Below are 27590 nucleotides of genomic sequence, written 5' to 3'. Positions count from 1 at the left end.
ATACCCTTGGAAGTGGGTCGGAAGGTGCTCTTCCAGTCCACCTGTGGGTCCAGCAGAACTGATGCATCTCCTCTGCTGTGCATCGCAATCCTGAACAGAACCGATGCATCGCCTCTGCCGCATGGACTTTCTTGAAGGAAGGACTTTGCATTTTAGCCTCACAACTCCATTGGAACTGTTGCTGTGAGATGTATCCCTGACAAAGGCCTTCGCATCCCAAGTCTCTCGTCGACAGGATCCTTGACGATGACGCAGGGCCTTGCTATCGCAGCTCCTCGTAACCAACGCATCCTCGATGCCGGACTTCAGATAGCATACCCTTATTAACAGGAACTTCAACAATCACTCAGGACCTTGCATCGCAGCCTCACAGCCCCTCAGAACCCAAGCATCACCTCAACTTCACAACTTAGCCTTGGTGCAAGACTCATCAACACTTAACCAGGATTTAAGGTACTCTTTGTCAGCTGGCCTAATTGGGTTCCTCTTGCCAGTCCATGCTTTGTTGTGGTTGGCCTGAACATGTGACTTTGTCCCAGTCTAGCACGACTAGATATCCACAGTTGGCGCTTTGTGCTTGTTGGCGTTATTTTCACTTAAATCTTTAAAACTGTATATCTCCAGTTCTACTGATTGGATTTATGGTGTTTTGCTTTTTGTTTATTTATTACATTTTGTTCTATCTTTCTAAATTGGTGTGGTGTTTTTCTTGTGTTTTGTTTTGTTTTAACTGTAGTACTTCCTGAATTGCTGCATAAATACTCTACCTCTACACATTGCCTCTAAGTTACCCCAGACTGCTCAGTGCCAAGCAGAGGGCTGAGCACTAGTTAATTTGGGGTTTGCTTGTTTCTCAACCTGACAAGGACTGTGGTTGCTGCTTGAGAAGGATTTCAACCCCCCCTCAACCATTAACCCAATTTCTTACACCATGTACCACCCATGGCACTTCCACTGATAAAGAGCAATGCAAAGCAGTGCTTGTTACTTTAAGGCAACTGTAAAATAAATCCAAAAACACTTTTTACACAGGTTTATTAATCTGGACCAACATTTCCCTATCTTGGAAGTTTTTTCAATAATTAATAATATAAGGGCATTATTATCAATCAGCATTCTGATTGCATTTCCTGAGCAGCCAGTTCGTTCTACCCAAAAGAAAGATGCAACTTTGTAAATATGTTCGATGGAATTTTGTTCAAACTTCCATTAGGTCTTGCATTTTGGTCATGAACCTTCTTTCATAATAGCTGTATGTGTGCATATCCTCTCCCTGCTATTCTCAATTGGTTAAATGTGAGTATCTGCTCCCTGACTCAATAAAAAGGGAAGTGTGAAAACATAAATCAGCATGTTCAGAGCAGTGCTATGACACACCTATGGTAATGTCTTAACGATGTGGATAAAGATAGCAGTGAATTTGACTAGTTCCTGCCAGGAACCACGTATTTTCTTAAGGAACCACGTTAGAGAAAAATGTTTACTGAGGTAACTTTTTGGAAGGACTGAATCCGATTGAAGTCCTTTGAACGTGAGTTCATGGATTTGTTGGTTTATTTATCATAAATAAAGTATTTACACAGGAATGATTGACCACATTAAACATATTTCTTGTCTGTCTAGGGGTACTTAACGTGAGGTTTAAGTTATTTATTTGGTTTTTCCTACGTTGTGTTTAATGTAAACAACTTGGTTTTGAAATAGCCACACTACAAGAAAGTCAGCTTCATAAATTGAATTCTAAGGAAAGATTGGATCTGAATGCTAATGCATATCTCGGTGCTCCTCCTAACAAACAGTTAAAAAAAGTCAATTCCCCCATTCCCTTTTGAGATCATTCATTCGATTGCCCACTTACTAAGCCTAGCACTTCTAGCAGGTGTCTGTTTTGAAAGAAATGTAGTGAGAACAATGTTGTGCCTCACACAGTTGCCTCCGTGCATGTGCTTTAGTCTAAATCCTGAGGGGCATATTTGCGAGCCCCTTTGGGTCACTCTTGCACCACGCAACATGGTGCAAGAGTGATGTACATTAAAATTGAGATTTATGAAGCCACGCAAGGCCACCTTGAGTGGCCCTGAGTGGCATCATAAATCTTGAGTAATGTAACACAGTGCAAATTGCTGTTTTGCACAACCCTATGCCAGGGAGGCTTTTCCATGGGTGTTCCCATGGATTTTGATGCCTTTCCAGATTTACCAGAAGTGGTAGACATGGGAATGAGCCGAAAGCTTATGCCTTCCCAGGTGAGGCGTAACAAGGAGAAATATGTTTATTTCGCCTCGGTTTTTCCTCTTTCTATGTGTGCTGCATTTTGCAGGACACATAGAAAATGGATAAAGCCTCGGGGGATTATTTTTGTGCAGGCAGGTGTCCCTTCCAGCACATAAACAATTCACCTTACAATGCAGCCTCAGTTGCACCATAATGCAAGGGTGCCTGCATTGGCGCTTGGCACCCAAAAGGGCGCCAGCACAGGGGAAAAGGCAGGAATTCTCGCTATTGACATTAATACAGCACTTTCTTGCCATTTTCCTGTCTGACTTGAACTCTGCACTGCATGACAACCATAAATATGGCCACGAATATGTCATTTGTACCCAGAGAAGAATGTTGTTGCTGTTTGGAGGACCATTATTAGGTTAAAAACAAGCGAGAATGTATGTAGAGTTTGTTTGTAAACTTGTAATGCTCGCTGTTAGCCACTGTGCAGTTGACCCCAGAAACATTAAGCTGATGAGGGCTTAAGGACAACAGTGCCAAGATACTGACTGAGACCTCTCATGTGACAAAATTCAGTAGCAGCTGCCACCAGGTTGCACAGGTGGGGCAGGATAGAAAAATAAATAAAAACGTGATTTACCTTTCTGCCAGACGGCCACCTGGCGTCGTCCTCTTCTGTTCCTGCTTGAAGCAGGAAGCACACCCAGGCTCCAATAAGCCAGTCACAATGCTGCAGTTCATGTTGTGATTGGTATGAGTGCCGTGGTTCGGTGCACAGAAAGGCAGTGGGAGCCTTGCATGTAGCCTGTGTATTACAGCATTGTGGGCAACACACAAAGTGTGCTTGACTGTTTGGCCGGCACGTTCCCACCACTCCTCTCTTTCCTGGCTCTGACAACAGCCTAGTCCTGCCTCCTAAACCTGCCTGACAACCAAAAAAATAAAGTGATAATAACATAGAGTTATTATCATTTTATTTTTCCTTTTTTCCACTGCTCAAAATGCAGTGGCGTGGTGCTCCTCTGCCTTAGCGGAGGAGCCGCCGCTGACAAAACTTCATTGCCGTTTGTAATCAACTAACACCATGCAAGTGCATGTTTGCAAAATGTATAATATTCTGCCCTTAAACTGCTAACTGTCTCATGATGTGTGTTTCAAGACTTCAACATATGGTCGTGGATATTTTGGTTCTTGTGCCATCCGTTGATCTTGGGCATTCATTCTTTCCCTCAAGTATGCCTCTCTTGCTGAGAGTTCTCTGATCACATCATGCAATAAAGGAGAATGTGTTTCAAACTTATTTCATAATAATATAAAATATTTATGAATTAATGTTCTCATGGAGTAAACTAGCAACGGGAGGAGTGAACTAGCAACTAGAGGCATTTAGATGCTTTCCATTAAAACATGACATTTCTACATGAAAACTTTTATGAGTATAACAATTTGACACAAACGTTAACAGCACAACTTCATCACTGAGCAATAGGCAGTAGGATAGAGAAGCCAACAGAAGGGGTGGAAGGAGAAGCAGGAAAGAGTGGGTATAATAGAAATGCTGGAAGACATGACAGGTTAGTCTAGAAAGAGGTTAGGAGGGAGGGTTTTATTCAGGGGCGTAGTTTAGCCAGTGAGGTTTGGGGGATGTTAATCTCAAATTTCCCAGCTATAAAAGCAGTGGAGCTCAGGGAGAATGGGTCAGATAACCGAAGTTCTAGATGGACTGTTCCCATGGGAAGCAGGGCCAGTATTAATTTACATTGAGTGAGCCTCAGGGACTGATTTAGATTTAGACAGAAGGTACTCCATTACAACATTGATGAAGTACCTTGTCCGCCAAACTTAAGGTCCGCACACCCAATTTTGAGTCAGGTAGACTGTGTGTAAAGCTTCCTCTGACGAATGAACTGAATAGAGGCTGTCATAGGTAAGCCATCTGACTGTCTGCCCAATTTGGAGTTGTCAATCGGATGCCTGTTTTTTCACTGTCTGTTGCCACCAGGTATATCCTAGCAGTGATGGACAGTAAAAAAATAAAACTGACTGCCACACCAAGGTGTGCTGTATCATTTGATTTTTTTTAATTTTTCCAAAACAAACTCCTACTTTGGGAGTTTGGTTTTGAAAAATAAAAAACTTTGGAAAATCTTGGCAGCCGGCTGTCATGGCTGATGGACCCATCAGTCAAAACGTTCCTACAGTGTCTGGAACCCTGATAATGACGGTTTCTGAAAATGAATAGAGATGTCCATAGGCCGTTGGACATCTCTAAATTTGGTGGGCAGAGGCAGGGCAGCAGTTGTAAAGTCCTCCAGCACCCTGTCTCCATTTAGTACATACCCCAAACCCTAAATCTGGCCCTCTGGCTAGTGTGACACAGTGGGCAAAAATTATGGTTCAGAATTTCACACAGAGCAATTGCCAGTGGTTAGACTATTTGCATGCATTTGTCTTATCACCTTTTGGGTGTTTGATTGCCAGTAGTATGCCTGGAAATCTGAGGCTGGCACAGCTTCCCAAGCCTAGTTCTGCCATTATTTGAGTATTTCAATTCAGGGAGTACCTCTATGGGTGCAGAGTTGCTCCTTTTTTAGTAAACAGGTCACTTTATATATTTATATTCCTGATCAATATAATGAACAAGTTAAAACCTCTAAGTGAAATCAGAACAATGAGAAAAGCCAGCAGACGGGCATCAGGGCCCCAAGACTAGACTACTGAGCCATGAAACCATTTATTTAGAGGGTGTCACACTCCAAACACGCAAAGAAGGGGTTAAAGAAGTTTAGAGCTTCAGAACTTCAATGCATGAAGCATTCTGGTTATGCTTGTGTCTTAGTTCACTATTGAGAGGTGAGAGATTTGATGGGCAGTCGGGGGATGTTGAATTTACTCCTCTGTCGGCAGGAGGAAAAATATGAAGTTTATCTCTGTATTTAGTAGCAACTTCTGTATCTCTTTGAATATAGGAGAAATTTCAACATTTGTTTCCAGCTTTAAAATGAAAAATGGCTTTCACTGGATCCAGTAATGAATGAATGTGGGGCTCAGCTATGAACAAATTGCGAAATCAAATTGGGAGGTTTATATATGATGGTAGAGAAATATTTGGTGAAAACCGTATTGAGATATCTGGTTAAGAGTTCAAGTTCCTCCCTGCCTACAACTGTACAATCTCTGCCAAAGATCAGGAATCAGATTAGACTCTAATATGACGACAGATAAACACTCAGTTTATCTGTAAATTATACCAAAAGCAACAATCATGACAAGTTCCTCCAGTAGGAAAGGAGGCTCTTGAGAGACTGTCTTGAAATTTGAATATTATTCACTGGATCCTTGGGCAATAATTATAGGGGCATATTTACAAGGAGCTGGCACCGCCGCTGCATCAATTTTTTTTGATTCAGAAGCAGCTCTGTTATTGCTTCATATCTACAAGCTGATGCATCTAGGCTGATGCGACATTTTTCGTCGGCCTGCATCGAAATTTTCCTTTGCCCGAATTGGCTGGTAGTAGTAGTTGTAATATATGCAAGGTAGGCGTTCCCACCTAAAATCCCCCATAAAATGTACGCAGTGGTATTTATGACTTCTTCCCACAGTGACGCCTCTTCGAGAGGCGGACTGCTGAGCTTGAGATGCGTGAAATTCCTATGACTCTAAAACCCAGGTACAGGAATAACGTATTGGCTGTTTCAGATTAATTTGACCAGCTGAAGTGATTTGAAACAGTGCAATCTGCAATCAAGTCAATCCCCTGAACAGGTAATTGCACACGTAAGGTAGGTAACACAGTAAATTACACGTTACACACCATTAATGACTTATGTCACACATGCATACGCATAGTAGTACACATATGTACACTATGTCCAATTGTAAGCGTGACCTCCATGACCAATGTAATAGAGTGCAAGGTGAGTTTTTTACCTTTTGACACATGATTACATTGTTCCACACACAGTAGGCTACTTGCGTCAGTCAAAACAGATGCATCACATCTGTTTTTGTATGCTTTGCTGTAGTTGACCCCGTTTCATGACCAACTACAGCAATGCGCAACTTTTGGCAGGATGCCTTCCCGCTTCCTTCCCACTGATACATCAGAATTTCTGACACATCCTTAGGACCTTGCACCATGGAGCCCTGTATTGTAAATACAGCGCATCCATGGCATCTTAAGGATTTCTCATGGAGGCGCAAGACATTTTTGCACTTCGCTGTCTTGGCGCAGTGATGTGTCATTTCTTGTAAATATGCCCCTTAATTTTCTAATGCGTGCCAACTAGAAGAATGTTTTTAAGTGCTACACTTATTTTAAAAAGTCTCAGTGGTAGACATGGTGGTGAGGAAAACATTAGAGAAAAAAGAAAAAGAAAAATTGTGGAGCTCATTGCAAGTTACATGCAATTTCTGACTTGGCTGTTATTGGCAAAGAGAGGCGTAATCAGGATTACAAGTTGTGTGTTTCCTCGATGGCTAGTTCACCGGAAAATACTTGTAGAAATATGTATGAGAGCAAATGTGTCAGGGCAATTCCAATTTTGAGCACTGAAACTCAGAATAATATGTGGATCATCCCCTCCCCACACTTCCCCTAGGAAAGCATCTCATTGTGTCATTATTTTACAGTGAGGGAAAACTCATTTGTTTTCTACCCTCAAAGCTGTTTCGAGCACCCGAGCTGTTTGTGCAGCCAACCCGCCAGGCTGCACTGTACTCATAATGACACCGTAGTATGACTTTGTTTTGTCTATATCATCTCTAAGATAATACCCCTCCAACAAGGACAGGATCATTCTGCTCCACTTAACTATTTACCCTATACTCGAACACAGGGAAATCATTGCCCTAAATTAAAAGTATGAGACACATTTCCATTGGGAAAGAGAAGTTGAGGATAATGGGCTGTAGTACTTGATACTGACTTCATACAAGCAGATATGGTACAAGAAAACATGACAAGATCTGCACTGAACTGGTTGAGAGCAGAGAAAACTAAAGCACAATCCAACTTCTCTAAAACACAGGACTAACCAGAATCTGAAAGCCCACTGTTGGAAGTGTTTAATACGTCAAAGGGAAGAGAGGAGCTATTTGACTCCAATTGTGCCAGAGTTATTGACACAACTGTAGTGCTGGGTCTCACCTCCTAATGACCTCAATAAAGGATCACCAGGTACTCCCTTTAACATTAGACTCTCAAGGTAACAAACCAGAGCTGTCCAAGTTCCTACTCAAGTTGCCTGATGCATTCTGGGACTCATAGTCCATCTATCAGCAGTCACTTAGACAAGGGTCTCCAACATCCATTAGAACAGACTCAGGGTGCCCAGAGGCCCTTGTGGCATTGAATATGCCACGTTCAAGTTTCTTTGGTGTTTTCTATAGGTCAGTTGTCACCCTCCTACTGCAGGCTGAAACTGATGAAGTGCAAATGTGTCTTCTCAGCTGGGTCAAGGCCCGCCACTCAGGCGCACATGCACACAGACAATCTGTGTTAGAACGTTGCTATCCATGGAGGTAACATGAGATGAATATGGCTCTAGCAAAGCTGATGGAAGTGCAGGAGTTCTATGAGGGTCTGACAGCATGTGAAGCCCTTGCACAAGATCCCCAGACAGTGATGATACAATTCGGGTATATATGGAAGATATGGAAGATGAAACCAGCCAGTGCTCTAGGTCTCTGACAGTGGTTCTCAAACTGTGGGTCGCAACTCTCTAGTGGGTTGCCAACTGGTTTTTGATGGGTCGCAAAAGTCAGATAAATAAATAGGCATGTCTTTAATTTCTGTGTTTAAGTTGTCACATTTTACAGTGATTCAAATGTCAGGCTGCTTTATTCTTTTAACATGGGGATTGGTGTTTACTTTTCTTTCTCTGACTGCAAAGTGAGAGGAGTTTTTTTTAATGAATTATGTTACAATTTAGGATGTTGTTTTTTGTAATACACAACAAAATGTAAATGCCTGTAAATGAAATGTATTCATCCAGCAGTTAAGAAAGCAAAAATGAAGCTCTTTTTGTAACTCTGAAGTGTGCTAGAAACAGAGATTTTAATATGATCAAAACAAATCGAGACACTTACTTGGTGATGCACAAATGATAAATATTCACAGAAACCCAATGTCCACACATACTAATGTGTGTCCTTTATAGTTTTATCAGTAAAACTGTACGTCTCTGCAATTTAGTGCCCATTTCAATGGAAAGTGTGATGTCTGTAAATGATAATGCGCTACCACACCATCCTTTAGTTACATTTAATAAATTGGCTGCCTCATGTCCATTAAAGGTCAAAGGGTTACAAAGGTTTGTTGTTTTAAAAAGTGGGTTGTGGTTCTAAAATGTTTGGGAACCACTGTTCTATGAGGATAGTTTCACTAGTGGTCAAACTGCAGCTTAATTCTAAAGCCCTCTGCATCCATCAGTACTTGGACAATGCAGCACACATGGTGAGAGCATATTTCCTTCCTGCCTCCCTCTCAAAAGGTCTCCCCTTGGGCCTACTGGGAGATACAGCCTGGTGAGAGAATAGTGGGGAAAGGGACTGTGGTGTCTCAGCACCTTTCTGGGTAAATGATCCATCCTTGATGTCTTGTTCAGTGTCCCCTACTTCTGTTACAGTCCATCCGTCATAACTCCTTATTTCTTTTATTTGTGCCGGCAGCTGGGATGTGGGTTGCTCTTATAATTTTCTCCTTCCTGTAGAGATACCTTTGACTTCCTTTCTTCTTCAACAGGTACCCTCAAAATAAACAGTGCTAGCAGGATTGTAGGTAGCCTTCAACCTTGAATTTGACCTTATTAGAGTTTGGCTACTAAAGACACCAGTCCTGAAACTCAGAAATCTTCTCCAGGCCATGGTTTTAACCTGCCTGGAACACTGACATGGGGATTCTATATGGGGATTCTGCACCATATTATCTGTGTCTGACTAAAAGACAAAACAATACTTTGCAGAGCTCTGCTCTTGTTCTGGAAATGGCTGTTTTTTTTGTAATAGGTGACATCCTTCTCAAGCACTTCTCAATCATCAAACAACTGATATGCATGTTTGGCAGTAAACAGTGGTGCATCTGGGTGATAAACAACAAAGGCACAAAAGAAGAGAGGCCATATCCTAGCTGGCCACCGAAGATCTCTCTCTGTACCAAACCTCCTGTAAAGAAGGGAAGCAGGAAGGGGATACTGACACATTAAAGACTATATAATCCCTACCCGCCGTTCAGTGGAAGCTGGTCACCTTCAAAGCAACCTCAGGAATGTTCTAAGTATTACCTCCAACTCATCTCCCTCTATAGAATGCTACACTGTGATCTCCATCTTCTATGCCACTTACACAAAGAAGTTCCAAAATGTATTCCTGTCCCATACATTCAAGCACACTCATTCACTCCGTGTTCTTCCTATCATAAATGCACAGAATAAAATAGGTGTTGTCATCCACATTGGTGCAGCTAATAAACGGTGTGAAAAGTAAACTGGCAGACAAGAAAGGTCATTAAGTTCTCTTTATCTGTAGATTTACATTAAGAAACAGCAATAAATGCAACCAAATCCTATTAACCGTCTTTAGGAGCATACGAAGCCTGTAAGGACACAAAATAACGTAACCATGTTGGATCTGAATAGTTATGAAACACTGGACCTTCTTAACAATATTATGTATACATAGACTTCGACGATTTCTGTAACATAATCTAAAGTCTTAACCAACACAGCTCATGGCATGGGGACTTATACAATTTGAATGCTAAACCAGTGACCAGTGAAATAACTGGAAACCAATCTATTAACAACACACAAAACCGGTTCTAATAGGGTCGATTGGGGTTCTGTCTGAAAGGATGCTTGCATACCATAAGGACATTTTAACTTATTTTATTCAGTTTCCTAGTATACGACTGACAGCAGGAAAACAGTAACAGACTCAACTCATTCAAAATGAAACATTCCAATTCTTCCACATTACGAGTCATCCCCATTCTATCTGCAACACAATGTATTGTTCCAGTTAAGAACCTAACACTATCTGCAGTCAAATCATCCACCATTACCTCATCCAGTTTAAGAAACCAGATATAATGCAAAAATTAGATTAATTTGCGCTTCCCGTACATTTAAAGCACCTCCCATGCATTGCTAAATCGGTTTGTTTCAATCCTATTATATTCTTATTTTCGATCTTCCATCTAATAAAGTCCATATGTGCGCACTACATTTTCGTCAAAACTACCTTCTTGCCACTAGATTCAAAACGGACACTGGAAAAGAGTCTCTTCTGAAAATAACAAGGTATTTTTAAGAAACACGTTCAGCTTTCTGAAGAATAAATATATACAATTGAGTCTTTTATTTTAGTTCAAATTGATATTTTAGTTTATCTCTTATTCAGTATGAAGATTAATTACCTTCTGTATCCCATACAGGAGGAGTTTATGTAAAATCCCCCGTTCTATTCAACAGACCATCCCATATTTTTATCAGTTTTTGTTAATTTTGGAGACAAGAGGCCACGTTTCCGCAATGACTTATACTAACTGATGCCTGATTACGTGTCTTTCATGCAAAATATAACCCAGTGTATATATGTGCTGTAATTTTATGTTTTACCTAACACGGGAAATATTGTGAAACCACACAACATCACTGTGTTCACAATACTCACAATTCTTACATTTGATGACCTACGAGAAGGTTAAGTTTTCCTGATGAGTTACAACGACCACGTTTGTCACTGACAGATAGCAATCCGTTTGTGTCAGGGGCTGGTGTACTTTTGCAGCACTGTTGTTGGAGTTGGTATGCTTCTGTGTGACCTTGTCAGGGTCATTCATGTAGTGCTTGTGTTGTAATAATCGAGGGTGCTCGAGGGCCCAAATGTCCCCGACCTACTATTTTCTGATCCTTTCACGTACAAAATGATACTAGACAACCACCCATGTTTCCATGGTGTCATTCAAAAAACCTAGTGAATGGCTTACTCCTTAGTGATGTATTTTTCGTCATAGGTAATATGCCTGCTAGTTGTTTTCCCTTTATAACTTCACTTTTCTGTATATTGACTGCTGGGCAAACTGGATTGGTAGGGCGACAAGGATGAATGCAGATAATAACAGGGTTTTCAAAGGTAGCGTAAACAGTGGTCTGCGATTATGTACAAGGTAAGAGCAGGGTAGAGAATTTCAAGCCATCACAGCTGTAACTGAAAAAGAGGAACCAATAATCAGCAAAAGACAACCCTGGACTTTTATCATAAATTGGTCTATTGCAAATGCCAAGACCCTTAAATTTGAAACATTGATTATTAGGCAGCAAAACAAGAAGTTTAAAATGTTGGAAAGTAGAGGTCTATTGAGGGAGGCCCAAAAAGGTGTTCTCAGCAAATTTTAAATGAGCTGCAGTTTATGAAACTAAGAACCTGATTACGACTTTGGCACAGTGGTGCTGGTGCAGTGCTGCCTCAGCTGTGCCAAAGCCACGCAAAGACCGCCGACCCTATTACGAGTTGCAAATGTGCAACTCGTAATACGGTCAGCGGTCCTTTGGCCTTTCTCATGGTGGTGCCTTGAAAACAGGCACTGCAATGAGAATGGCTGAAATGTTCCAGCAAGGCATGGACAGTGATGCCCATGCCGTGCTGGATCTGGGGGAAATACAAACAGGGGGCACATGCGGTGCCCCACTACATGTATACCAATTGCATGGGGGAAATGGGGGCCCTGTAGGGCTATGTTCTTGCACCACCAGCTTTTTCATGGCAGGGCGGCGGTGCGAGAACTCAAAATATGTCGACTGCGCCAGTCCCTGCTCAGCATAATGTGTTATGGCGCTCATGCACCACCACCAGGGAACAACTGTTCCCTGGCACAACAGGCGGTCCTCCGCATACGACTTTGTAGGTCATCATCAGCAAAGTGGTGGACTGCCACTCCTGCACTACCGCGAGTCTGGCGGTCACAAGACCGCCACACTCATAGGCAGGCCCTAATACTCAAAGAGAGACAAATTAAGTGTAAGCCAACAAAAGTCCAGATAACCATAAATTTGAAGTTATTTGGAAGTAAAGAGATTATTTTCCTCAGGAGTCTGTGTTGAAAAGGGAAGAAGTGAGTTTAGCTATTTTGGCAAAACATTCCAGTTTATCATCAAAAATAAACCCTAAATTCTGCACAGAAGCCACTGGACTAGGTTATGGGCAAAGTAATGTAGGTCGCTAGTCTTGGGTCCATATCGAGGAAGAGACCACCGTCATCTTGCATTATCTGAGTTCAGCATCAGGAAATGTTTACTCATTACATTTCAAAATGATTTGAGGGTCTTACGCAGTCATGACCTTCAAGATCAAGGTGTTTTAAACCCCAATGTACCCCAAGGTAGGCCTAGGTAGTTTTTTTTTTTTAAATTTATTTCTTTATTATCAAATAACCTGGACCGACATACAGAATCATATGCCTTCAACCCTGAGGCCGGCTAGTATACCACAACACGGCTCCGCAGCGCCACAGCTTATCCCACATCCCGGAGGCCGGGCATCGCTGTACAACCACTTAGTCCGTCCCAGAGTTCGGGCCTAGGTAGTTACACGACCTTTTGCCTACATCTGCCCTACCATTGTTCTACATAATGGGTCTGGTTCTGACCTTTTACCTAATTAGGTGCTACATGACTGTTGTGTTGCTTTCTCCGAAAACTAGCCTCATGTATTATGCACGAGGATTCTCAGTATCAAAGCATTATTACCATCTTCTGCATGATAACTCTGTATAAGGGTCACCTCTATCGTCATCCTTGCCCAACATGCCCATAGTAAACTTCTAGGTAAAACCCCTGAAGGTACCTTTTCAGGTATATAAGCACTACATCTTCACTGGGCAAACTAGAGGAGAAAAAAAGACTTCCATGTTGGCACACTGACGCAAGACGCTGAGATTCCTGCATGCAGACACTCCAACACACAGTGGTCTGATATCCCTCATGGGGTGTCCTTCTTGAGACCAAGATTGGGTCGGTCACTCTCCCACCTCAGGTAATGGGTTTGGCATTATCTTAGGGGATTCTTGGCTATACACCTACATAAGTGCTAGGTACACTTAGGTACATTTAGTTAGGGTTTCATAGTAGGAGTATGCATTATTACTGTCATTTATCTATATGCCTGCATATATTCATTGTTTTAGCACTATTGTAGAATTCTACTTGGTCTTTACTCTGTTGGTGCTTATAACCATATACATTTGTTTCTGTCTCAAGGTTGTTGCAGCACATGTATTTTACACTAGAATGACGCTGGTTCAATAAATGCTTATCGGAAAACGTCCCCACTGTTTATTCTGCGTATCTCTCTGAGACAAAGTGAGCACGAGTGACTGAGCGAAAAGTACTGTACTGTTTTCACGATCCTTGAGTGGTGAGGGTTGTCATGTTCGATATTTGCCAGAAGCTATTTGGTCCTTGGTAAGAGGGGCTCATAGTGGCACTCTAAGATAGCAGGACTAACAGACTAACATATCCTTTGGGGGTGTCTGGAATCAGTCTGGACACGATCTCCTAGTTTATGCTGTCTAAACATGCAGATCCTATATAGATTTGCAGGAACTACAGGACAGGGCCAATATAAATGACATCAGGCTTAATGAGGACCCATGAACAAAACCACAGTCAAGTATACAAAATGACAAAATTGTAGTGGGAAATGCAGTGCTCAGGGTACATTTTTGCAAAACGGTTCTGATCCATCTGAGGGCCTTAACTTTAACACGGGCGTCCTGCTGTCTAGCTTTCAAGACCATGGGAGACATGGTGCGCAAAGCAGTTAAAATATCCAATAAGATCAGGATGGCAACACATTCCTCATCTTGGATCAGTGTAGCCGGTTTGTAATTGTCACCTAGGCCACGTCAGTTTCGTGTTGAGCACATAATGTTTGTCAGGAATTGTGTTGTTATTGATAAATGCAGACAGTTGTTTATTCATTTCTTTTTTGGATACTTTTGCTATAAAGAGTACAGGTGAAATCAGGAAAATAATGTTGAGGTCGTCAGGATCAGCAGATTTCCTGAGCATAGGAAGCACTACAGCTTGCTGTGAGAAGAAAGGAACAGCCACGGTAGGAAAAAAAAGCACTGATGATGACTGCAAATGAAACACTGAAGATAGATGCAAAAGTAGAAGCAATAGTGTGCATTGCTGGATGGAAAATGTTAGCAAGCATGGGTTCAATGGAAAAGCTGATTTAATTTCCAAATACATAATTTCTGAGTTCTTGGTTACTATGCTACACAAGCAGCCCAAGATATTGGTGTTATGTTAGCTAAACACTTAGGGATCGATTACGAGTCTGATGGTCCACGGACCGCCAGACGGGCGGAGGCACAGCGGTGGCAGTCTTCTGACTGTCCTATTACAATAAGGGCAGTCGGACTGCCATTGCCCACTGCAGCCTCCAGGAAACTACTGCTTGAGACCGCAATATGGTTGGTGGGACCCCCACGGTCCGGGCAAGCATATTACGAGTTTTTTCTCTGCCTTGGTGTTCATGGCGGTTCCTCCTCCATGAAAACTGTGGCAGAGAGGAAACAAAGCGGGCCCTACAGGGCTCACTTGTGCCTCAGGGCCATGGGGTGCATGCAGAGGGGGGCACAAAATGTACCTCCCTGTGTGCATGCACCCCTGTTCCTGCGTGGCATGGATATCCAGTCCATGCTGTTCAGGAACTGTTTTTGGCGTGTTTGCATTGCAGTGCCCATTTGCTGAAGCACTGCCATGGGAACATAAAAAAAGCCCGCCAGACATGAGAAACATTCATATTCTGGCTGGGCGGTCCAACCACGGGTTTGGGGCTGCGGCAGCAGTGCGAACCCAGCATGGCACAGTCAAACTGATAATCAGGCCATTACTCAGTGTCTAATACATTTCCTGTATCAGAAAAGATACACATATACTACTGTGAAGTGGTGGTATTGACATTTTTGACGATATTCAATTAACTGTATTTAATTTTCTCACCGATTAAATATGTGACCCTACTGTTCAAATGTATATATTGCTTGATGACAATACTCACACACACACAGGCTTGAGAAGCTATGGCTCCTATTGTTTTTTTCTGTACTAAAAAAAAAAATGTCTTTTCTTCTATGGTTGAGTGCATGTCTGTTGATGTTTTGGACCTGTACATGCCTGCTTCATTGGCAATCGTCAAAGTGTCTATCACCAGAAGGGAAATGTTCCTGCTTAGTTGTCATATGGTAGCCCCCAGTCAATTGAATAACCCAAATGATAGCATCATCTCTGGGCTGGTAACTTTAAGTGTGGTTGTACCATATACTTTCTGTATGTTGTGGCCTTGAGATTGTGTTCTAGTAAATGATCTATTACTATATCATGGTCAATATATTAGCCTATGAAAATATCGCAGCTACTATATTGCTCTTAACACTACATTGACAGTTACGCTTAGATAAAAGGATGTCGAATTAAGAATAATAAATATATCCCTTCCTTGAATGTATAGTTGTAGATGATATAATGTTTGTGATATTTTCTAGCTTGATATTTCAACCACTACATTGTTGCATACAACTGTCGAAGCATACTTAATGTATTTTATGGATGTTTATATCCTAGTCAGACTTTATTCATGATTGATACGTGAAACTATGTTTTTCTCTCAGAATATTGAGGAGAAAAGTACCGTCCTGCCAAATTACTGTCCCCAAAATATTGACTACCACAATACTGCATAGGTAGGCACATTAATAGGTATGGATTTACTATTTTTAACTCCACATTTATGTATCTTGATAATATGTATATACACACACACACAAACACACACAAATATATACCTTTACCTTCACAATATTATGGTAGTCGATGTTTTAACTATGATATTTTGGCTGGATGACATTAAAATAAGTAAGATCATGATATGAAAAATTATTTCAGATTTCCATGGACGTAAGCAGCATACTTCAGCAGTTCATGCTGTTAAAATCCAATGGTTTCAGGTGTAGCAAACTGGCCAAGTGCAAGATTCCAACCTCTAACAGATTTCTCTCTTTAGCTGACCTGTACCAAAATTATGACTCCAGGGTTCCTGTCCCTGTTTACATAATCATAAGCCTCCCAGTTTAGCTCAATGCTCGCCTATTAAATTATCCATTGAGACTACACCCCTTTGTGAATTAAGACCATCCCTTAGAGTTCTTAGATGGGATGTTGTTGGTATAAGGGACAAGTGGTTGGACCCTGAATGGCTTAATTTTGCTATTGAGTTTGATGTTATAATGCTTCAGGAAACCTGGGCCCAGGAGCAGGTCGTCTGTGATGATTATGAAAGCTTTAATGTGGCAGCAACCTCTTTCCCTTGCCATAGATTGTATGGTGGTTTAACAACCCTGGTTCATATTTCCAAGCATCTAACGGTTTTTCCAGTCCCCCTTAGACACAATGGGATACAGATCTTATGGGTGATTGCCTCCAATGATTTCCACTTCTTTTTGGTGAACTCTTATAATTCAATTAGTGAGCTTGGATGTCAGATTGAGGTTCTTTTTGAAGCAATATCCATCCTTGAGGCACAATTATATGCATATTTCTACATTTCTTGATATTATAATAGGCAGAGATTTTAATGCTAAGTTGGGAGTAAGTTGAACTGATACCAACCCCTTCTGGTTGAAGATCCTCTGCTCTGTAAATTTGCTCCTGACCAAAGGGGTTGAAAGCTACTTGAACTTGCACTTGGCCAGATGGACTTATGCAATGTAATGTCCAGGGGGGCTTGCTCATCCATTGAATTGCCCCCCTTTGTGCGCTGGGCGAAAGGGAACACTATAGATTATATTTTTATATCTATGTCTCTTGATGACTGTGGTAGCCCAGGGGTGGTACATGTAACTTGCTTCAGTGATAATAACCCCATCGAAATTAGGTTAGTAGTCAAAGCTGGTTTGGGCGCAATCTCCACTCTTGGCCTGAATGGATTAACTGTGAAAGATAGGGGATTTATGGTAAAGTAGCTTAATCTCTCAAATCCAACTCTGATAAAAACTGTAGTTAGATCCAATATAGAAATTATACGTAGCCTCCATTAACTTTTGATACATCCCCTGCCTCAGTTCTGGAAGTTTTTAATCAATTAAATCGCTCCACTAAAGTCATTATGAAGGATATGATGCACAAGCATAGAGTGATACATATGGGCTGGTTTGACAAAGTCTGTAGGTTGGCCAATAAGCACTTCCATGAGGCTCTTAATAATAGACCTCACAATCAGCATACTATTAAAGAAGCAATAATGGCTTATAACTTAGCAATAAGGATGTGGAAAGCTGAGTTTAAAGAAGCTTCTTGGGAATGGATGGTGTCTACTTGTAACCAAGGACTCTAAGGGTTTTTGGGTAGTGGTTAATGGTAATCAGCCCAATGTGGCTGCTCCAGGAGAAATAGGTTCCTCTATTACTCCAGTACACTGGATGGCTCACTTTCAAAGGGTTTATGTTCTTTATACTGATTTGCCCACATTTACGGAGGATGATTGTCGCTTGAATCCACTTGAGATTAGGTTTGACCTCGAGGAGGTTTATGTGTCAATCATTAGCAGTCCTGCTAATAAAGCCCCTGGTCCAGATGGGATACCTTTTGACCTTTATATAGCTGAAGCTCATCTCTGGGGCCTATTCTAACTAATGTTAAAAAATGCTGCTGTGCAGGTTGGTTTCCCTTTGTCCCGGAAATCTGCAACTATAATCCCAGTATTTTAAAAGGGTAATAGGCAACATCCCACCTGCTACAGACCTATTTCTCTTTTAAATTCAGTTATGAAGGTGGTGGGTCGAATTGTTTTGCACCGAGTTGAAGCCTGGGCCCAAGCTAATGACATTATTTGCCCTGTCCCGTATGGGTTTAGGGAAGGGAAAGGCACGATGGACCAATGTTTGAACCTAAACCTTATTATTGGCAAATATGTAGTGGTGAAACAAGGAATCATCTTTCTTGTATTTATAGACCTTAGCAGTGCCTTTGACCAGGAAAATAGGTCAAAGCTTTGGGATAATTTGGCTGCACTAGGACTACTTTCACACCTGGTTATCTTTCTTAGAGCCTTACATATGGATGTGAATGCTTGCATCAGATATGGTTGGGGTGGGGAGTGCACTCAAACTTTTAGCCTTCCATGGGGTTAAGGCAGGGCTAAGTGCTGGCACCAATTCTATTTCTGTTATATTTTAATAGCCTGAACAACTGTTAAGTTGCCAATGGGAAAGATCTGCCCAGGGTAAAGTCAGTTAGTGTACCTTCCCTGCTCTACGCTGATGACACACTGTTGATGGCCAGAACTGCAAATGGCCTTAAGCAGTTTGTCGACCTTTTTGTTAACTCTATGGAAGACCTAGAATTGGATGCAAACATTACCAAGACCCACTACATGGTGTGTAGGAGGAAGTTTCCAAAAACTAGATGTACATCCATTAAGAGGCAAACAATTACTAGGGTGCCTACTTTTCCGTATTTGGGAGTTTCTTTTGACCAACAAAATAATTTGCTTACTTGAATATCTAATTGCTGGTCCCGATTTAGTGATGCCTGTAGTGCTCTGCTTAGAATTTCTTTAACAATAGATTGCAAACCTATTTGGCCCCTATTGCAAATCTACAAAATGAAATGCCTCTCTGAACGATATATGGTGCTGCAGTCTGGGGATACAGTAATTGTAAGGTCATTCAGCAGGAAGATCGGTTTTGAAGAAATTTTTGTGCGGAGGATAATGTCAAATTGGCCCCACTGTTACAATGAATTTCAGCGTGATGTGATGAGTAATTGGATTTTAATAGGGTCGTCGTTGAAGATTACCTTGGGTGCATGTCTGGCCACAAGATAACATGGTTAAATTATATTGAAACTGTTCGTCAGTCCCTAGATTGAATGGACCTTTTCTATAGGCAGCAGTTTCTTAAAAAGGGGGATCGGAGGATTTTTAAGGAATGGTTTTTAAACCAACCTAACAGCTAGAGCTTTTGACCTAGAAGACCAGGAACTGGGTTTGAGTTTTGGCAGGGACCCTCAATATCCCATGATTCTGGGCAAATCACTTAATCTCCTTGTGCCTTACAAAATGAATGTGTCTATCTGTAAAGCAATTAGTGCTCAGGTAAAGCACTCTGATACCTTTGGGTAGAGTTTGTGCTATATAAAACTCAAAAAAAGGAGGAGAGGGAAGCCGGGGCTCTTGAGAAACATACTAATAGATCCTTTTTGCTTTTAAAAACTGTTGCAGGCATTGAACCTTATCTTTGAGCTGTTAGACATCGTTGCGATAGATCATTGTTAATGAAATTCCACTTGGGCTCTAGTCTTACACATATCTGTTTTACCCTCGGCCAGTTGGACCCCCATACAATCCTGATATGTCCCTGCAATGGCTGTTCCCCTCAAACTCTGATACACTTGGTTTTATTCTGCAGATTTTATGATTTCCTTCGCAAAAGATATCTAACACCACTTTTGAAAACTAGGGGGTTTCGGCAGTTCCTGCCAGCCTTTTTACATCTGCAGTTATTACCAACCTATGCTGTGATTTTGGGGGTTTCTTCTTATTTAAATGGTGCTCTATTTTGGAAAAAAATTATGAATTTTTAATTGCTATATTGTTTTCAAAATTTTTAATAGATTGCATTTTCTTAATTATAGGGTGCGTTATTTTTTCCTCTTTTAACTTCTTGATAATTTTTGAAATTGTAATCTGATGCCAATATGGTGGCTTGCATGTTTTAATGTTTTTAAAGCATTTATGATTTTTTTCATAATTTTATCTTTTATGAATATGATGTATAATTGAACAAATATTCTTTCAATTCAATTCAATTCATAGGCAACTTCCACTTAGCAGGTCTTAGTAGAATCAGGGAGGAGCTCATAAATACTCACATTTTGAATACCTCTACAAACATTACATTAATATTTGAGGGTTTGTGAGTGAAAAAACCTGTGAAACTTCTTTAAAGGGAAATTGAACATTAACTGAAGCTGTACATTGTTTGAGTAATTAATCAAGATAAAGATGCTCATTCAGCTTGCATTAGATCTAGACTAGGATTGAACATTTTATTCAAAAGCGAGTCACAGAACTCACAATAAAAAAAATTGAAAGAAAATGCCAAACGGATGAGACCTATAAAAATCAAGCTTGAAGGTCAAATCCAGTTGAAGTGTGAGGACTTCAAATGGTGTGCTCCATCTGATTCTCAGTAAGCACTCTGAAACCAGTTCTTCAAAACTAGTCTAAGTTATTGATTGCGGACCATCATATGTCAATCCAAGTGCCACCCAGGGGCTAAACGTTAACAATGGCTTGAATATAATACCTTCAATCTTCACACTGATCCTCTGTAAGGCATTTGATCATAATTTAAGTGAATATTCTTTCTTTATCGGAAAGTGCTTCAAGTTTAAATAGCTAGCAAAAGGGACAGCAGGTGTATATTATATTTTGTGCCATGCCAATACGAATTGCACAGGATGGTGATTTCTTCCGGTGGCATACCAAAGGGACTTTAGCATTCCGTTGTGGACAGAAGAAATTCCAATCACTTAAAAATATAGTTAGCCACCATGTATTATTATTTGAGTGTATGTTGTTTGAACTGGTTGAATTTATGCTTTTTTTCAGACTGCTGCTTAAGTTATCTTGTTTTCAGTGCATATGCCACCCAATGTTTTGTTAATAACAGCTTTCATTTTACTTTTTTTTTATTTAGCCACAAGGTACAAAATATATGCATTCCAAATACAAATCCATCAGAGCTTTAGTTATTTATATAACAATAATCCTTATAGGTTGTCTGCAGGTTAAAAGAGAGAATTCTAATAACAATAGTCAGTTTCTTGTGGGGTTTAACATAAAAGATACAGAGAAAAAAGGAAAAACATACAAGACACAGTAACCATGGCCAGAAGCCACCTGACTACTCTTCATATTATAAACAATGTATAAAACAAACTTAACTAAATCCATCCTACATCACATCTTCTGTTAAAACATTGAATCATAGGTGCCCAGATCTTGTATCCTTTCTCCTTAGCTCGCCTCCCCTTGTTCTTATATAGGACCATTTCCTGAGTATATATATTCAGAAGCCGATGAAACCATGCTGTATACCCAGGAGATTCAGAATCCTTCCAAGCTGTGGCTATCAATAGTCTAGCTACTGCCACTGTAATAAATACAAAATCTTTTTGAGACGATGATAGCCCAGCTTGACTATCATATCCAAATAGCATTAATGATGAGCTTAAAGTTATCTGCTTATTAATTGTTTGCAGCCAGAACTTTTCCAAACCAATTTTTAAAGGAGCCAATTTACTGCATGTGCAAAACATATATATAATATCAGCTGGACTGACTTGACATCTTGGACAGTTATCATTTTCACGTTTCCCCCAGTTAAACAACTTTGCAGGGGTGAAATACAGATTGAACAGGGTCTTATAATGCTGAGACTTCAGATTTGCATTAGTTAGCAACAGCTTTCAAAATAACATGTAGCTGCAGCATGCTTTTCCTTGAAAATGTTATTTATGTGACCTGCCATTTTTGTTAGCTTATAGTATATAGTATTTGTGACATAACATCTTCCATAACCTTCATCAATAGGTTTTTGTGTATTATCAGGGATGAAATTAGTCTCCTGGGCATTTTGCTCTCATTTACCATTAGAGATCCCTTGTCCCAAGGTCTATGTTTTCTTGTTTTATTATCCATGTCTCACTTTGCTAGCTTGTTTTCCCAATATCAAAATTCCTGCATCACCCATTTCTCTTTCTCCTGTACCTATGTTTCATGTGTCCTTCTTTCTCAAGTCTATATGTTAGACAGTCAATTCCCATTATCCACATATTCATGTGGCTGTATCTTTACATCTTCTCTGTAAATGCCTATGAAATCATCCCTCAAGAACATAAGTCCATGCTTGTATCTTCACTACCCATTTGCATGAAACCCGCTTATCTCTATGTTTCACTCTCCCTGTGTCTGCATCTTACCGTCTGTCTATGTGTTTCTGCATGCCCATGCTGCTCATAAATATTTAGCTTGGTGTCTTATCTCACATATAGAGGTCACCCATGCTTCTCCTGTGTATATCTTCACTGGTAAAGCCTCCTTTTCCTATTTCCACATCTCTAGAACTTTAAGTGTCTATGACTCCGATTCTTCTCATATCTGTCTACCATGTCCACATATTTTGTCTCAGATTTTGTGTTTTATGCACCTCATGCACATATTTCTCATACCCCTGCTCCGGCATCCTTTCTTTTGTGTCTAGATCAACCATTTCTCCCTTGTATTTTTGTAGTGTGACCTTGTGAATGAATAGATCTCATGATAGAAGATACACTAGCTGTATTTCACATAGTGACTTCAGCCTCCAGACATCCAACCTCTGCATCACATTATGCTCTAATGGTCAGAACACAGAACTTAGAAACACTGGTCACCGTGGGTTCCTAATACAGAACCATGCAGGATGCCACAATTTTCTTTACTTGTAAGTATCCTTGGGCCAGGTTCACCTTGAGCCCTCCTTGTGATATTTGTGTCTCCCTGTGTCAGAGGCTCCACGTCTTAGTCATAGCTGAGGAATTTAACCTGGTGAATGTCCATTTTGTGGCACTGTATTTGTCATGTTTCCCATAGCTTGTATGCATAAGAGCCTATGTTCTCATGTGACCGAGTTTCACAAAATCTTAATTACCAAGAGACTGTGTTCCCAGTGTTCACTTCTCCCTGCTTCCATTTTCTCCTATGCTTGTGTATGCCGTTGGCTTGGTCTACTAGTCTCTGTGTCCACCAGTGTCTGTGTGCTAGGTCTAATGGCACATGCATTCAGTGGCCTAAATACCATCTTACAAAAATATTGTGTTCTAAATATGACTTATAAAAATATTGCCGTGTTGGAGTTCTGGAGTAAAGAACTGACCAGAAATAACTTTTCCAGCAGTTGGAGAAAAGTTGAATTGAGTATTTTTTTCTGGCTCTGGAGGACTGGAACACGGTGCTGATGCTTGCCCAAGGTAGTTGCACCCAAGGCAGGCAAGAAATTCAGGCTTTTCTCATTGAAAGCTTCCTGCCACGTTGAATGGATACTCCATTCTTATGAGATTTGTTGTGCCAAAGAAGAGTGAGCAGTGTACATTTCATAATATCACAACAATTCTGTGTTGTCTTCAGAACATCAGTCATAAACAAAATCCCTCCTTAGCCTAATGTTCCTGTTGGTAGCAGAAATTACATTGGGAAGTGCAGTTAGGACACTCCAGTCATACATGTTACATGAATTTGGTGATGTTTGTGGAGGCCCAGAAAGAGGAGTTTGCAAGTTACATTTGCTTAAAGCATACTCTCCCAAATTGATTCCAAGCCTCTCTAAAAAAGCAGAGGTGAACCAGGCTGCATGATCTAAATGAAGGAACACAGCTTAGTGTGTCCAGAACACTGCCAGAGTACACAGATCCCATTTATATTGTTATACTGGCAGCTAATCTGTATTTTCACCAGCAAACCACATTTAACAGCTAAACTATGGACTGACACTCAAAGCTCTACATGACTTATTGCAAGAAAATTGTTAGGAACCAGTAGGCTGTTGACTGCTGCTTCTTTCTAGTCATCTGAGATCATATGAAAACTCTTGAAAGTCATGAAACTTAAAACTACCAATGCCATTGGTAAAAAAATAGAAGATTTGGAAACCTACAAAGGAGTTGTAAAACATTTTAATTCTCAACATGCTTAAAGTTTAAAGTGAAGAACCCTGGAAGTATTTTCTAACAAAATGTTAGCTTGGCACATCATAAATGTTTTTTTCTGAGACCTGAGCTGAAGAGGGTCAAAATAGAAGAAAAAGAGAGCCGGAAAAGGTTTATGACATTATTGAATGTGGAGAAAGAAAGTGGCCAACGTCTATGAAATAAAGAATATTTGGAAAGAAGAAACTAATATTTGAAATTTGTATGTTACACAGGGGGGGCTCCTCCACTTGATCAGAGGAGCATCACCCCACTAAAATTCCCCTCAAAGACCCAGAGGTGAAAAATAAAATGATAAATGTGATAAAGTGATAAATTACCATTTTATTTTTCATCCCCCCACCACTAGCCAAACATCAGGATGGGGGTGGAGCTGCTGCTAAGTGACAGCAGCAGGGAGGAGGGTGGGCTAGTATTGCACTGTTTAAAGTATGCATGTCTTTTTGGCCAGCTGTTTAGAGACAGCCAGCCACACATGCACACTTTGGGTTAGAGAAAGCCAAAGCCTCTAGAGCGCTGTGGAGTGATGAGTGCTCAAATCAATCCTAGAACTGCTCTCATGCTGGTGAGAGCAGCGCTGGGATTGGTGAAGGGAGTTCCAGCATTCTGTTCCTGTGTTGACGAAAGAAGAGCTCCAGAGTGAGGACATAGTGTTTGGTAAGTCTTTTCATTATTTATTTAATTTTGCACGCACGCGCACCCAGATCCCCGCCCCCCGTAGATGCCAGCCATCACTGACATTACTCTATATTTCTTTCAATGAACTCCAGGTGAATGAGAATTGGGGACTCATTTAGAATTTGGTGGGCAGGATACTCCATCACAAACGTGGCAGATGTAGTATTACAATTGCATTATATCCTATGGAAATTGTAGCATGGTGGATGGGATATCCTTCACTTTTTGACAGAGTAGCCTCTCCACCAAACTCTAATAAGGTGCTTAACATTTGAGGACTGTCATGCTGGCAATCTCTGTAAGTTATATGATATGCTTTTACAATTTATCCGTTGATTACCCACTCAAATCAAATCAAATCAAAGATAAGTTTATTTCGACCGTTTGGTCTTTAAACCACAGCACATATATTAACATTTTAAAATTTCTACACATAAAATATCTTATTCATCAGAACATAATATCCTTAAAACTTCATACCTAGCAGTTTAAAAGACATAAAATATCATTTTAGATTGCAACACACTTTCCTACACTTAATCCTCTAATACAGCAAGGAACTTATATACACCCAGCATATATTTCCATATAGCCATCAGACATGGGAATGATTTATTTGAGTTTTAAAAGTTTTGTCAATCCAATAAAATATAAAAATATTACATTTCATCCCTATCTTGCACATATATTTACCATCTGGATGAATAGAGCCGGATTTTATGGCACTATACATTACGGCTGGGTTAATACCACCACTCAAAATCCATATTCATCCCCCAATAGCAGCAACTCTTTAACCCGATAAACTTGGATTAGAATATATAATTATGGTTAAATAAATATCAATAAAATTCATAGAATACATTGGCAATTATGTACTGTACAATCCATGACTCATTGCAATTCAGTTCAATGTAACTTTGTCTAAAACATTTTGCATATGCTGGGGAAGTCTAAAAAGAGAGGCGGGATAGGGATCCTAAACCCCCTAAGATCTGTCCCTCAAAAAGGTTTTTATACTTTTCCTTTAGTTGCCAAGGCAATAGCTATATCAAGATTTTTCATTTCTACTAATAAGTCTATAGCTTGAGCTCTAGACCTAATTCCATATTTTAAGAAAATCGGGCGTAAAAACACTTTCCTCAATGCTAAAACTGCAAGACAATCTACCAATATATGCAAGATATCATTTTTAGTTCCAAGTCCGCATTTACAGATTCCGTCGGGATATAACATTTCAGACTTTATCTTTCCCTCCATTAGCGACGGGTTCATTCCAATTCGTACTCTTAGTAATTCACATCTAAGCTCATAATTTGGCAAGGTGTCCAGGTATGGGTACCATGATTCTTTTGTCCATGAAGATTTTATCTCTTTCACTGATTTTTTCATAGACAAGTATTCCAGATCATTCTTTCTTGACTGTTCCTGACCTTGGAACATAAGTGAGCCCTTAGTAAATTCTAGCTCCAGTGTGTGCTGAGTTAAACTCACGTTTAGTGACTCAGCTATGATTGAGAGCTTCGTTTTTACCTCCCTTGCCCACTTTAAGCTACTGCTTCGGATCTCCTCTCTACACCATTGTGAGACCTTCTTCAGACCCCCAGGGTCCTGGCGTTTCCAAAATCTTAGCAGTGACATTTGAATCTGAATGCTCCAAGCTATTGTTCCTAGCTCCATTCTTACTGCCTGAATCATTGCTGAACTTGGTAGAGACAATAAGGTTTATAGGAACTTCCCTTCTTCCTGGTCCCATCTGCATTTACCACTTAAGTACAGGACTTCTGCCCCGTACAAAACCTGCGAGGGTATCATGGCATCATATGCTTTTAGCATAGGTCTATGGGACATTTCTCCATATTCCTTATTACATTTTTTCAACCCACAGATTGAGGAAGAAGCTTTTGCTTTTTTGGCTTCAATGTGGGTACACCAATTAAGGGCACTATCAAACCAGAGGCCCAAATATTTGTATTCTTTTACAATCTCCAGTTTTTCTTGCCCTAAGAACCAGCTAAAAGTTTTCCCTCGTTTTCCAAAACATAAAATCTTCGTTGTATCCATATTTACAACTAAAAACTTTCTCTCACAATAGTCTCTAAAAGCATTTAATTTCCTTTGAAGCCCAAGTTCCGTTTGGTCAAGTATCCCAAGGTCGTCTGCATATAGAAGACATGCCACTTTATTCCCGCACATTCTGGGGCTTGCACTTCTTTCTACTTCTAAAACTTCGGGTAGGTCAGCCAAAAATAAGGCAAATAATAAAGGAGCCAAGACACAACCTTGTCTCAGCCCATTCCCTACCACTATTTTCTGTGTTAGTGCCCCCTGTGTATCCTTAATTACCTGGGCCCAATTTCCTGTATGTAATTCCTTTAGAATGACCAGTAAACCCGCCGGTATTCCATACTTAATCAGGCATTCCCAAAGACACTTACGATCCACTGAGTCAAATGCTGCCCGGAAATCAACGAAGCAGCAATACAATTTCCCATTTAGCTCTATTGACTTCCGGGCGAGTGCCCAAAGGGCAAAGCAGTGGTCAATGGTGGAATGGCCTTCTTTAAAACCCCCCTGTTCTACCGGTATAATCGAGTACTGTTCCACCCAAGCTTTGAGGCTTCCTAGAATTATTTTCGCGAAAATCTTTTCACCAATATCTAGCAGGTTTATTAGCCTGTAGTTCTTTGGGGTATGCATATCTCCTTTCTTATGCACTGGTCTAATTATTGCACCTTTCCAGTTGTTGGGGATCTTCCCAGAATTTAAAATTACTTGAAACATTTGTGAGAAGAACTCTACCCACCAATTGAACTGTGATTTTATTATCAGGGCTGGAATATTGTCTGGACCTGCTGCTCTTGTTAA

This window comes from Triturus cristatus, chromosome 4_2, assembly GCF_964204655.1.
Source record: "Triturus cristatus chromosome 4_2, aTriCri1.1, whole genome shotgun sequence".
Lineage (NCBI taxonomy): Eukaryota > Metazoa > Chordata > Amphibia > Caudata > Salamandridae > Triturus > Triturus cristatus.
The sequence above is the reverse complement of the archived record's forward strand: the minus strand, read 5'-3'. Positions refer to the sequence as shown.